Genomic DNA, 11,655 nt, shown 5'->3' on the forward strand with positions numbered 1-11,655 from the left:
GCACCAACAACGACACAGGTTAAAAGGATGTTTTAGAAATGTTTAAGATTTTTTCTTTGCTTGGTTTGGATAAATGGAGAAATGTACCGAGTTGTGTAGGTGAGACTAGTACCTTACAGATGTTTAAATCAAAACTGGACAGTTATTTCCAGTATTATTCAAAAACGTATGCAAGCTGTTTTATCAGCGTATCTCAGTACATGTACTTAGAACAATCGAACTGAATCCAATATTGTACATTAATAATCTGTTCTGTAGTCCCTTTCCAGACACAGCAACTTTGGAAGTACTGATGCAACATAACCAGCATCGCTCAAACTGGCACTACGTTAAATGAATTAACAGTATCTTCTCTCTTTGGCCCTTCTATTGGCTTTGAAATCACTTGTGAGCCATGGTTCTGTTATGATTCCTACAGAATACTTGTTCCGGTCTAGGATTTATATATCATGTGTTTTCCGATTTGCTTCAAGAATTCTAGCCATTGCCTTTGTTTGTAAAAACGATCTACGCAATTTCAGTACTATCGCTCCGGTTATCATCGCGCTGCCAACAAGTGTAAACCTGTTCAAGCAATTCTACCCAAACTTCCGCAGAAATATTGAACCCGTTCGAGTTAATGTGTAACTAGTCCCCTGCACCTGACTCTCAGCCACTCAGTCACCTGCCGAATCCGTCTATTATTAGCTTCACTGCTGCGTGGTAAAGGCAGAAATTCAGTGAGTACTGTTGTGGAAATCCCGTTTCTCAACAATTTCCTGATGTCCCTCATATCTCTCCTCAGTTTCTCCTCACCTAGTCTAACTAAAATATACAGGCAATATGTAGGAAGATTTCTCGCTCCTCACCCTCGTCCCTGATAATACCCTGGGACAAATCCATTGCATCCCTGATCTTGGCCCCAAGCAGGCAACATACTTGTTATATCTATCGCGGCCACAGAACATCATCGTCATTCCTCTGTCTGAGTAACTTCCTATCAATACTGCAGTTCTCTGTTCCTCTTCGCCATTGCACCAGATTCAGTGCGAGATACCCGCTCATTCTATCTAAAGTTGTATGATTATTGTTGAGGGGAACGTCCAGAAGGTTCCTCTCCACTGGCCTTCTCCTTCTGAGAGTCACGCAGTTACCCGTCCCTTCCTGTCTAGTGGTGACTACCTCCCGATAGTTCATGTCTATCACCTGATTCTCTCGAATAATTCGATGGCTAGCGAGAAGAAAATGACACACACTATACCCTCCCTTCCGCAGACGGTCGCGCTCAAAATGACAACGTAATGGAGTACTAGCCGCTGCCATCGGTTTGAACACAAACCTATTATTGTTTGCAGAAACATTGGTAAATAATTGACAGACAATCTACTCTTGAAATCATATTTCATTTGCACGACTAAATTTTCCACGCTATTGGGGAGGACCGATGAGAAATTCATGTTGGTTGATTGAACATTAAATCGCAGATCGCAACATATCTCAACTGAGATATTCATTATCGAGGTACATGTAGCCGCTTTTTATGTAATTTACTACAATTATAAAACAGAGTGAGACAGTATTACCATTTATTTATTTCACTACGTAACACTGGATGGAACCAGTTTACACCTTAAACCTAAACCACATGGATCACATGCAGACGACATATTGTTATTTCTCTCAGTCTCCTCGAATTTCCCCGTCCCTGCATAAAACGTTCACGGTATTCTGAGTGGAACTCTGCCGTGTCTGCCCAGGTTCAGGAAGAACTATCCTGGGACAGAACGGACTACTGATGACTGCCCTGGTGATAGTTGCTGTCACTGTCAGGGTGAGACGTCAAGCAATATCTTTGCAATCTTTGCTCATGTAGTCCTCGTGAAGGGTCTCAACGCGAAACATCTAATATTTATTCCACTCCATGGATGGTGCCTGATATATATGTACATGGATCAAACTCCTCAATCATATCTCGAAACAATAGGAAATCATTAAATTAACGCGAATTACATTTAGAATCATAGCACAATAACAGTAAAGGTGCACTGGGCATCATATGCACGTTGCGCATCAAGATACAGTTAATCTGCGATGCCCCGAGCATAATCCAACATTAACATTACCTGGAATACCGGATGCTGCAAGTACCGGGTAGTAAATTCTGACGAAGTTGTAAATTGCGGAATATCCCATTTTCTGCTTGTATCAGCGATCAGTTGCACAAATTGTCCCAATTGCCTGCATGCACTGATCTTTGGAGTTCTTTTATAGCAGTTGGAACCACGGTTACATCAGTTGGTGCTCCCATTAGTCACATTAGTCACAATCCACTGAACAAACACGAAATATCAACTATTTATACTCATTGGGTCATTGTCTATCATATTTAGCTATCAGATTAGAAAGAAAAATTTGCTTAAGTTCATGAAGTTTTCATGATTTTCACAAGTCCAACAAATCTGATCACCTGCTCATATGCTCCAAACAAGTAAGCCTTTGTGACACTGAATGCCACACTTTCATCATCTTCAGGCCTGAGAAATCCCTCCTTACCTCTATTACGAAGGGACGAACCTCTGTTCTCTGTCATGTACACCATATTTTGAAACAGGTGCACTGTACATTTTCCTTTATCATAGAGTTGATATATCGTGTTTTACTTGTGTAAATTATTTTTGGGTCTCTTTTGGATCACCGTGTGCAGTTATGGTCAGCACACCATAGTAAGGATGTAATTAATCTGCAGACAGTGCACTGCAGTTTCACACTGATTTTGACTGGACTGCAGGGCTTGGGTTGCAAGGAAAGAATGGATGGGTGGGGACTGTTTTCCTCGGTAGTTAGCCGGCAGTCGAGAGGCCTGATGGAATTTTATAACACAGGAGAGGCAACGATGAGGTAGAGAGTATTTTTCATTTTCCCGAGTGGGACATGTCCAATTCCAGAAGTAACAGCGTTAAGGTGAGCTGATTTGTGGCATATTGGGTTGGTAAGACCGGTGTAATGACAGCAGGTTACACCGTAGATGAATTGAGTTCGCTGTTAGCACAGCGAAAAGTGTAAAATCGTGTGGGACACAAAACGGGAGACGGAAAACTTCTACAACATCGATAAGATGGGGACTTGAACGGATCTCCCTGGCATAACCTCCAACCCCACCACCACGCCTACACAAACCCGACACCCACTGCACTGTACAGAATTATCCATGAGTTATCCAGGAGGATAATGAATTGTACAAACCAGGTTCTAAACTAATCGGATGTTGACATACACGATATAACTCAACGCGTAGTGGAATGAACACACTGACCTGCATCAAATCCATAACCCTCCAGACCTCTCTCATCCATGTAACTATTCAATTTATTCTTAAAAGTTAAGAGTGAGCCTGCATTTACTACGTCAGATGGCGGCTCGTTCCACACAACCAACACAACTTCTCTGAGTCAAGAAGTGCCCCCTAATGTTCCCCCTAAACCTTTCCTCTTTCACCCTGAAGCCATGTCCTCGTGTATTTATCTCTCCTCTTCTAAGTGGAAAGAGCCTCTTCGCATTTAGTCTGTCTATACCCCTCATAATTTTGTAAACCTCTATCAAATCCCCCCTTATTTTCTGAGCTCCGAGGAATAAAGTCCTAACCTGTTCAATCTTTCCCTGTAACTCAACTCCTGAAGACCCGGCAACATCCTAGTCAATCTTCTCTGCACTCTTGATGATATCCTTTCTATAGTTAGGCGGCTAGAACTGCACACAATACTCCAAATTTGACTTCACCAATGTCTGATACAACCTCAACAAAACATCCCACCTCCTTTTCTCAATACTTTGATTTATGAATGCCAGGATACCAAAAGACTTCTTTATAACCCTGTCTATCTGTGACGCCACTTTCTGGGGTTGATGCATCTGAACTCCCAGATCCCTTTGATCTTCCGCACTCCTCAGTGCCTTACCATTGCCCTACCTGTGCATGTCCTACCTTGATTTGTTCTTCCAAGATGCATCACCTCACACTTGTCTGCATTAAGTTCCACCTGCCATTTTCTGGCCCATTTTTCCAGTTGGTCCTGATCCCTCTGTATGCTTTGAAAGCCTTCCTCACTGTCCACAACGTCTCCAATCTTAGTGTCATCAGCAAACTTGCTGATCCAATTTACCACATTGTCATCTCGATCATTGATATAGACAACAAACAGAAGAGTCCCAGCACAGATCCCTGAGGCACACCACTAGTCACAGGCCTCCAGTCTGAGAAGCAATCATCCACTACCACTCTCTGTCTTCTCCCACACAGCCAATTCCGAATCCAGTTTACAACCTCTCCTAGTGTCTGAACCTTTTGAACTAACCTCCCATGTGAGACCTTGTACGTATAGACAACACCCACAGCCTTTCCTTCATCTACTTTCTTGGTAACCTCCTCAAAAGTCTCTACAAGATTCGTTAAACACGCACAAAGCTATGCTGACTATGCTTAATCAGCTCTTGGCTGTCCAAATCCTTGTATATCCGATCTGTCAGAACGCCTTCCAATAATTTACCTATTACTGATGTCATGCTCACTGGCATGGAATTACCTAGTTTACTTTTGGAGCCTTTTTTAAACAACGGAACAACATGAGACACCCATCAATCCTCCGGACCGGCACCTGTGGCTAAGGACATTTTACATAATACTGCCAGGGCCCCTGCAATTTCTACACTAGTCTCTCTCATGGTCCGAGGAAATATCAAGGCCCGGGGGATTTATCTACCTTTATTCGCTGTAAGGCAGCAAGCACCTCCTCCTCTTTAATCTCTATATGTTCCATGACACTACTGATTGTTTCCCTTCCTTCCATATACGCTATGTCAGTTTCCTGAGTAAATAGTGATGCAAAAATCTCTTTAAGATCTCCCCCATTTCGTGAGGCTGCACACATAGACGGCCACTCCGATCTTCTGGGGGTACAATTTTGTTCCTTGCTATCCTTTTACTCTTAATGTACTTGTAGAAAGCCTTCGTGTTTACATTCACATTAACTGCCAAGCAACCTAATGTCTTCTTTTTGCATTCCTGATTTCCTTCTTTTCCTTCTCTTACATTTTCTATACTATTCAAGTCAAGTCAAGTGAAGTCAAATTGCTTTTATTGTCATTTGCTGTACGTTTTTCAGGACCATGGTGCTACATGAACAATACAAAAACTACACTGAACTACGTAAACCAACACAGAAACTACACTAGACTACAAACTGCATAAAGTACACAGAACAGTGCAGGCGTTACAATAAATAATAAACAAGACAGTAGGCACAGCAGAGGTCAGTAGGTTGGTGATCGCCCAGGGAAGTGTGAGGTGGTTCATTTTATTAGGTCAACTACGTTGTCATAATATGGTAGTAATGGCAAGACTCTTGGCAGTGTGGAGAATCAGAGCGATCTTGGGGTCCGAGTCCATAGGACATTGAAAGATGCTGCGCAGGATGACTCCGTCGTTAAGAAGGCATAAGGTGCACTCGCCTTTATGAACATTGGGATTGAGTTTAAGAGCCGAGACGCAATGTTACAGCTGAAAGCTATCTGGTCAGACCCCACTTCGAGTTTGGGCCCAGTTCTGGCCACTTCACTACAGGAAGGATGTGGAAACTATAGCAAGGGTGAAGAGGAGATTTACAAAGATGTTGCCCAGATTGGGTAGCATGCCTTATGAAAATAGGTAGAGTGAACTCGGCCTTTTCTCCTTGGAGCAGAGGAGAATGAGAAATGACGTGATAGAGGTGTATAAGATGATAAGAGACATTGATCGTGTGGTACAAAACAGTACCACGAAATAACAAACAGTACACTATATGCGAGTTAGTAAAGAAACAAAAAAAAGGTCCATTCTTATGAAGCAGTCTAATGTGCAATGTTGGAGCCCACTGATAAGGCCGTTCAACCACCATCGACCTTCTCCGTTCGCACTGACCTTCAAACCATCGCTCCATGTCCACTGTGCCCGTCAGTCTACCAACTCTGTCCATTCGCGTCTTCTCTCCTCATCTCTCCCTGGCAAAATACCGCGAATTCCCGGCTCCCAGACACACATGAGAGTATAACATCCCGGTCGGTGTAAAAATGCTCCGTTATCTCTAGTCATAACCCAGACATGACTGCTACAGACAAGCATTTACCTTAGCAGTGAAACATCACAGAGAGGCCACTAGGTTAGCAGTGAAACCTTACAGCGTGTTACACTGTCCGCTGACCAAACTTAGTCATGTCCTCATGATCCTGAGATAATTTGCCAATCCTTCCTGAAAAACAGAATGTCCAATCCAAGTGCACAAGGCAGTGACATAGGTCCCGAAAACAGTCGGGGTCACACTTTGCTCTCCTGGTGTCATGTAGGCCAGCCTATCCGGTGGCCTCCACACCCCCTCGCCTAACTCTTCAGGTTTAGAACTACTGGGGATACTTCTGGTCTACCTGGCGAGGCCACCGCCGACCTCTCACTCGTGCCAACCTGCAATTCGACCGCTCTGACACGTGGTCAAGCCCCGCTTCCTCCCCTGCAGAGTTCCGCTGCAGCCCAGGCTGCCCACAGATACCCGCGCCCCTCCGAGTTCACCTGACTCAGCGGGAAAAGGGCCTGTTGCCTTCTTCAATCAATGGGGAGTTAGCGAAAGGCGGCATATACCACATAACAGGGTCCTCATCCTCCGAATCGATACCCGTCTCAGGGGTGGGGGGGGGGGAGGAGGTCGGTCTAACTTCGTCTGCTGTGCGGCCTGCTGTCTCCCCACTTTTCTGCAGAGACCTCTTATTAAGTTAGGCTCCAAGTCGATCTCTGGGTCTACCTGCTCCTCTTGTCCCAATGGCAGCAGGTGGCTCTGATGGAGAATCTTGACAGGGATATTACCATCCTCTGGTTTCATCCGGAAAGTTGGTAGGTTTGGCATCTGACTCTCCACCACAAGGGGCGTAACCGCCGAGCGGTCAGAGAACTTACGTTTTACAGTTGCCCCAAATTCCTTATGAGGACTCGGTCTCCCGACATGAGCTAGGAGAGCCTCACCCTTTGATCGTACCTCTTATTTCCCTGATTCTGCGTGGCTTCCGTGACCCCAGCTAATTCATAAGCCCTTTTAAGCTCTCTTCGCATATCAGACGCATACTTCAAATAAGTCTTCGGGGATAAGTCACCCTCGTCAGTCCCAAAACAACGGTCAATGGATAACCATGCCTTGCGCCCAAACATAAAATAATATGGCGAGTACCCAGCAGCTTCATTTCGTGTACTGTTGTAACTGTGAACCTGATGCCCAATATATTGACTCCACTTGCTCTATGTTCTTAGGAAAAACACCCACTTTTCTATGTCAGAACTACAGAAATCAGTTAACTATTATGTCATTTTTTCTGCTTTTCATCTCATATCTGAAAGAAACGGAAAAGATCCTTAACACAAAATACTCTATAGACGCTGAGGTGAAAGCAACACGCACAACATGCCAGAGGAAATCAACAGGTCGGGCAGCATCCGTGGACAGGAATAGTCATCCTATTGGGCCGAGACTCTTGGTCAGGACTGTTGGGTAATAATAACAGGAATCATTCCTATTGGGTAGAGCAGACGAGGAAGAAGGATCATTTTGAGCAGGGATATTCGGCAAAGCCAAGAAATGGGAAGAGTTCTCCATCACTCAAGATCTTGTCTGATTTTGTCAAATAACTGTGTAAAGTTAGCTTTGAACACTTGACCAAAAGCAGGTGTGATAGATATGCCAAAGTAAACAAAACCTGTCTGCATCTATTTACAGCGGGAAACAGCCTGGGTGTGGGTACCTGATGCAGATTCCCCAGAGGCACAGCCTCTGATTTAGTAAAGTTGATTTTATAACCTGAAAAGGCGCTAAATGAATTGATGCATTGTACAAGGTGGTGCACTGATATAGCAGGGTTTGATAATATAAATAGAACATCATCCGCATACAATGTAATTTTATGTGACTTTAGTCCGATGTCTGGAGCAGATATTTAGAGGTCTCGCCGAATAGCCTCAGCCAGTGGCTCGATCTCTAGTGTGAAATGTAGTGGTGATAAAGGGCAGCCCTGCCGTCTATCCCTCAGAATACTAAAATTAACCGACCTAATACCATTAGTGAGAATCGCAGCCAAAGGGTCATTATAAAGAACCGTCACCCACTTAATAAAATTATTGCACAAGCCAAATCGTTCTAAAGTGAAAAAAGATACGGCCATTCGACACCTTCAAAGGCCTTTTCTGCATCGAAGACAACAACAAATCCTTCCACTGCCTGTTGCTGACATGCCTGAATCACATTAATTAATCTTCTGATATTGTTAGATGATCTATGGCCTTTTACAAACCCCGTTTGATCCTCTTTTATGATAAAAGTAAAATAGTTTCTAATCACAACACTAAGGTATTAGATAGGATTTTAAAGTCAACATTTAATAGACAATAGACAATAGGTGCAGAAGTAGACCATTCGGCCCTTCGAGCCTGCACCGCCATTCTGAGATCATGGCTGATCATTTACTATCAATACCCGGTTCCTGCCTTGTCCCCATATTCCTTGATTCCCCTATCCATCAGATACCTATCTAGCTCCTTCTTGAAAGCATCCAGAGAATTGGCCTCCACTGCCTTCCGAGGCAGTGCATTCCACACCCCCACAACTCTCTGGAAGAAGAAGTTTTTCCTTAACTCTGTCCTAAATGACCTACCCCTTATTCTTAAACCATGCCCTCTGGTACTGGACTCTCCCAGCATCTGGAACATATTTCCTGCCTCTATCTTGTCCAATCCCTTAATAATCTTATATGTTGCAATCAGATCCCCTCTCAATCTCCTTAATTCCAGCGTGTAATGAACAATGAAATAGGCCTCTAGGAGGCAAATTTTCAGGGCTCTTTCCTTTCGTAAGGGAGATATTAGATTCTCTCAATGATGGTGGCTGGAGACCACGATTATATGCATGATTGAACATGTTTAGCATGGGCTCTGATAATAACCCCGTGAACTCTTTATAGAATTCACTAGTGAGCCTATCAGGACCAGGGACCTTCCCACTTCGGAGCTGTCTCACAACTTCCTGTATCTCATGTATAGATAACGGAGCATTGAGGAGGAACTCGTTTAGAAGAAATGTCTGGGAGATCTAAATTCCAGAAAAAGGACTCCATCCTAGATTGTCCATTGCTCAGATTGATACAATTTAGAATAAACACAACCTTGATCATTTTAGAAATACTGGCGAGGACTCCTGTCCCATCTCTAAATGAAGCAATAGTCTGAGAGGCATTTCTCGTTCGAGCTAAATAAGCCAAATACCTACCTTGTTTTCACCATGTTCAAACAACCGTTGTTTAGCAAATGTCAATTTTGTGGGGTGCTTGTGTAAGTAAAGACTTTAGTGAACAGCGTAGGGCAGTGATTTTCTGTAACTTGGCTGCAGGAGGCTTTTAAATATAATCCTTTTCAGCTGCCGTAAGCCTTGCTACCAATAATTAATCCCGTTACATACGACTTACCGGTTTCCCAGAGCATCGATGGACTACTAGATGATTTGGAATTAATAACCATAACCATACTTGGAATTATTTTATTTGGCATTAATAACCATATAACAATTACAGCACGGAAACAGGCCATCTCGGCTCTTCTAGTCCGTGCTGAGTGCTTACTCTCACCTAGTCCCACCGACCTGCACACAGCCCATAACCCTCCATTCCTTTCTTGTCCATATACCTATCCAATTTTACTTTAAATGACAATATAGAACCAGCCTCTACCACTTCTACTGGAAGCTCATTCCACATAGCTACCACTCTCTGAGTAAAGAAATTCCCCCCGTGTTACCCCTAAACTTTTGCCCCCTAACTCTCAACTCATGTCCTCTTGTTTGCAGCTTCCCTATGCATTTTCTCAATGGAAAAAGCCTATCCACGTCAACTCTATCTATCCCCCTCATAATTTTAAATACCTTTATCAAGTCCCTCCTCAATCTTCTACGCTCCAAAGAATAAAGACCTAACTTGTTCAACCTTTCTCTGTAACTTAGGTGCTGAAACCCAGGTAACATTCTAGTAAATCTCATCTGTACTCTCTCTATTTTGTTGACATCTTTCCTATAATTCGGTGACCAGAACTGTACACAATACTCCAAATTTGGCCTCAACAATGCCTTGTACAATTTTAACATTACATCCCAGCTCCTATACTCAATGCTCTGATTTATAAAGGCCAGCATACCAAAAGCTTTCTTCACGACCCTATACACATGAGATTCCACCTTCAGGGAACTATGCACCATTATTTCTAGATCACTCTGTTCTACTGCATTCTTCAATGCCCTACCATTTACCATGTATATCTTATTTTGATTATTCCTACCAAAATATAGTACCTCACACTTATCAGCATTAAACTCCATCTTCCATCTTTCAACCCACTCTTCTAACTGGCCTAAATCTGACTGCAAGCTTTGAAAACCTACTTCATTATCCACAACGCCACCTATCTTAGTATCCTCTGCATACTTACTAATCCAATTTATCACCCCATCATCCAGATCATTAATGTATATGATAACATTGGACCCAGTACAGATCCCTGAGGCACACCACTAGTCACCGGCTTCCAACCGGACAAACAGTTATCCACCACTACTCTGTGACATCTCCCATCCAGGCACTGTTGAATCCATTTGACTACTTCAATATTAACATCTAAAGATTGAATCTTCCTAAATAACCTTCCGTGTGGAACCTTGTCAAAGGACGTACTGAAGTCCATATAGACAATATCCACTGGTTTACCCTCGTCAACTTTCCGAGTAACCTCTTCAAAAAATTCAATAGACAATAGACAATAGACAGTAGGTGCAGGAGTAGGCCATTCGGCCCTTCTAGCCAGCACCGCCATTCACTGTGATGATGGCTGATCATACACAATCAGTACCCTGTTCCTGCCCTCTCCCCATATCCCTTGACCCCGCTATCTAGAAGAACTCTATATAACTCTCTCTTGAATGTATCCAGAGACTTGGCCTCCACTGCCTTCTGGGGCAGAGCATTCCACATAAGATTTGTCAAACATGACCTTCCACGCACAAATCCATGTTGACTGTTCTTAATCAGACCCTGTCTATCCAGGTAATTATATATACCATCTCTCAGAGTACTGTCCATTAACTTAATGGATTCCGGATTCTCTCAGCCACTTCATTACCTGGTCGAATTCTTTGCACTTCCGAAGAACGGCTGCCAAAAGATCATGAAAAAACATAAACCTGGAACCCTCATATATTAAAGCCTGGGCATCGGTCCCACGGCGTGTCGAAGCCTCCATCACTCTTTGCTTATCACCGAAATTATGGAATCGGACAAGGACGGGTCGAGGGCATTGGCCTGGGCCCAGTTTTGGAGCCAGCATACGCTGAGCAAGTGCGAGAGAGGGCAAAGCAGTTTCGTGAGTACATTGTGCTGTAATGCTATGAAAGTCGTTTTAGGCTACATCCGGAGTATTGTATACAATTCCGATCTGATCAAGACTGGTGGAGGGGCAGGGAGTTTGAAGAAGCAGGCAGACTTGAGAAGGAGTCCGGCAGATTACGAGAATGGGCAAGCAAATAGCAAATGAAATGCAATGTTGCAAAAAGCCTGGTCATGCACTTTGGTGGA

The sequence above is a fragment of the Hemitrygon akajei genome, chromosome 9, assembly GCF_048418815.1.
Source record: "Hemitrygon akajei chromosome 9, sHemAka1.3, whole genome shotgun sequence".
NCBI classification, from domain to species: Eukaryota; Metazoa; Chordata; class Chondrichthyes; order Myliobatiformes; family Dasyatidae; genus Hemitrygon; species Hemitrygon akajei.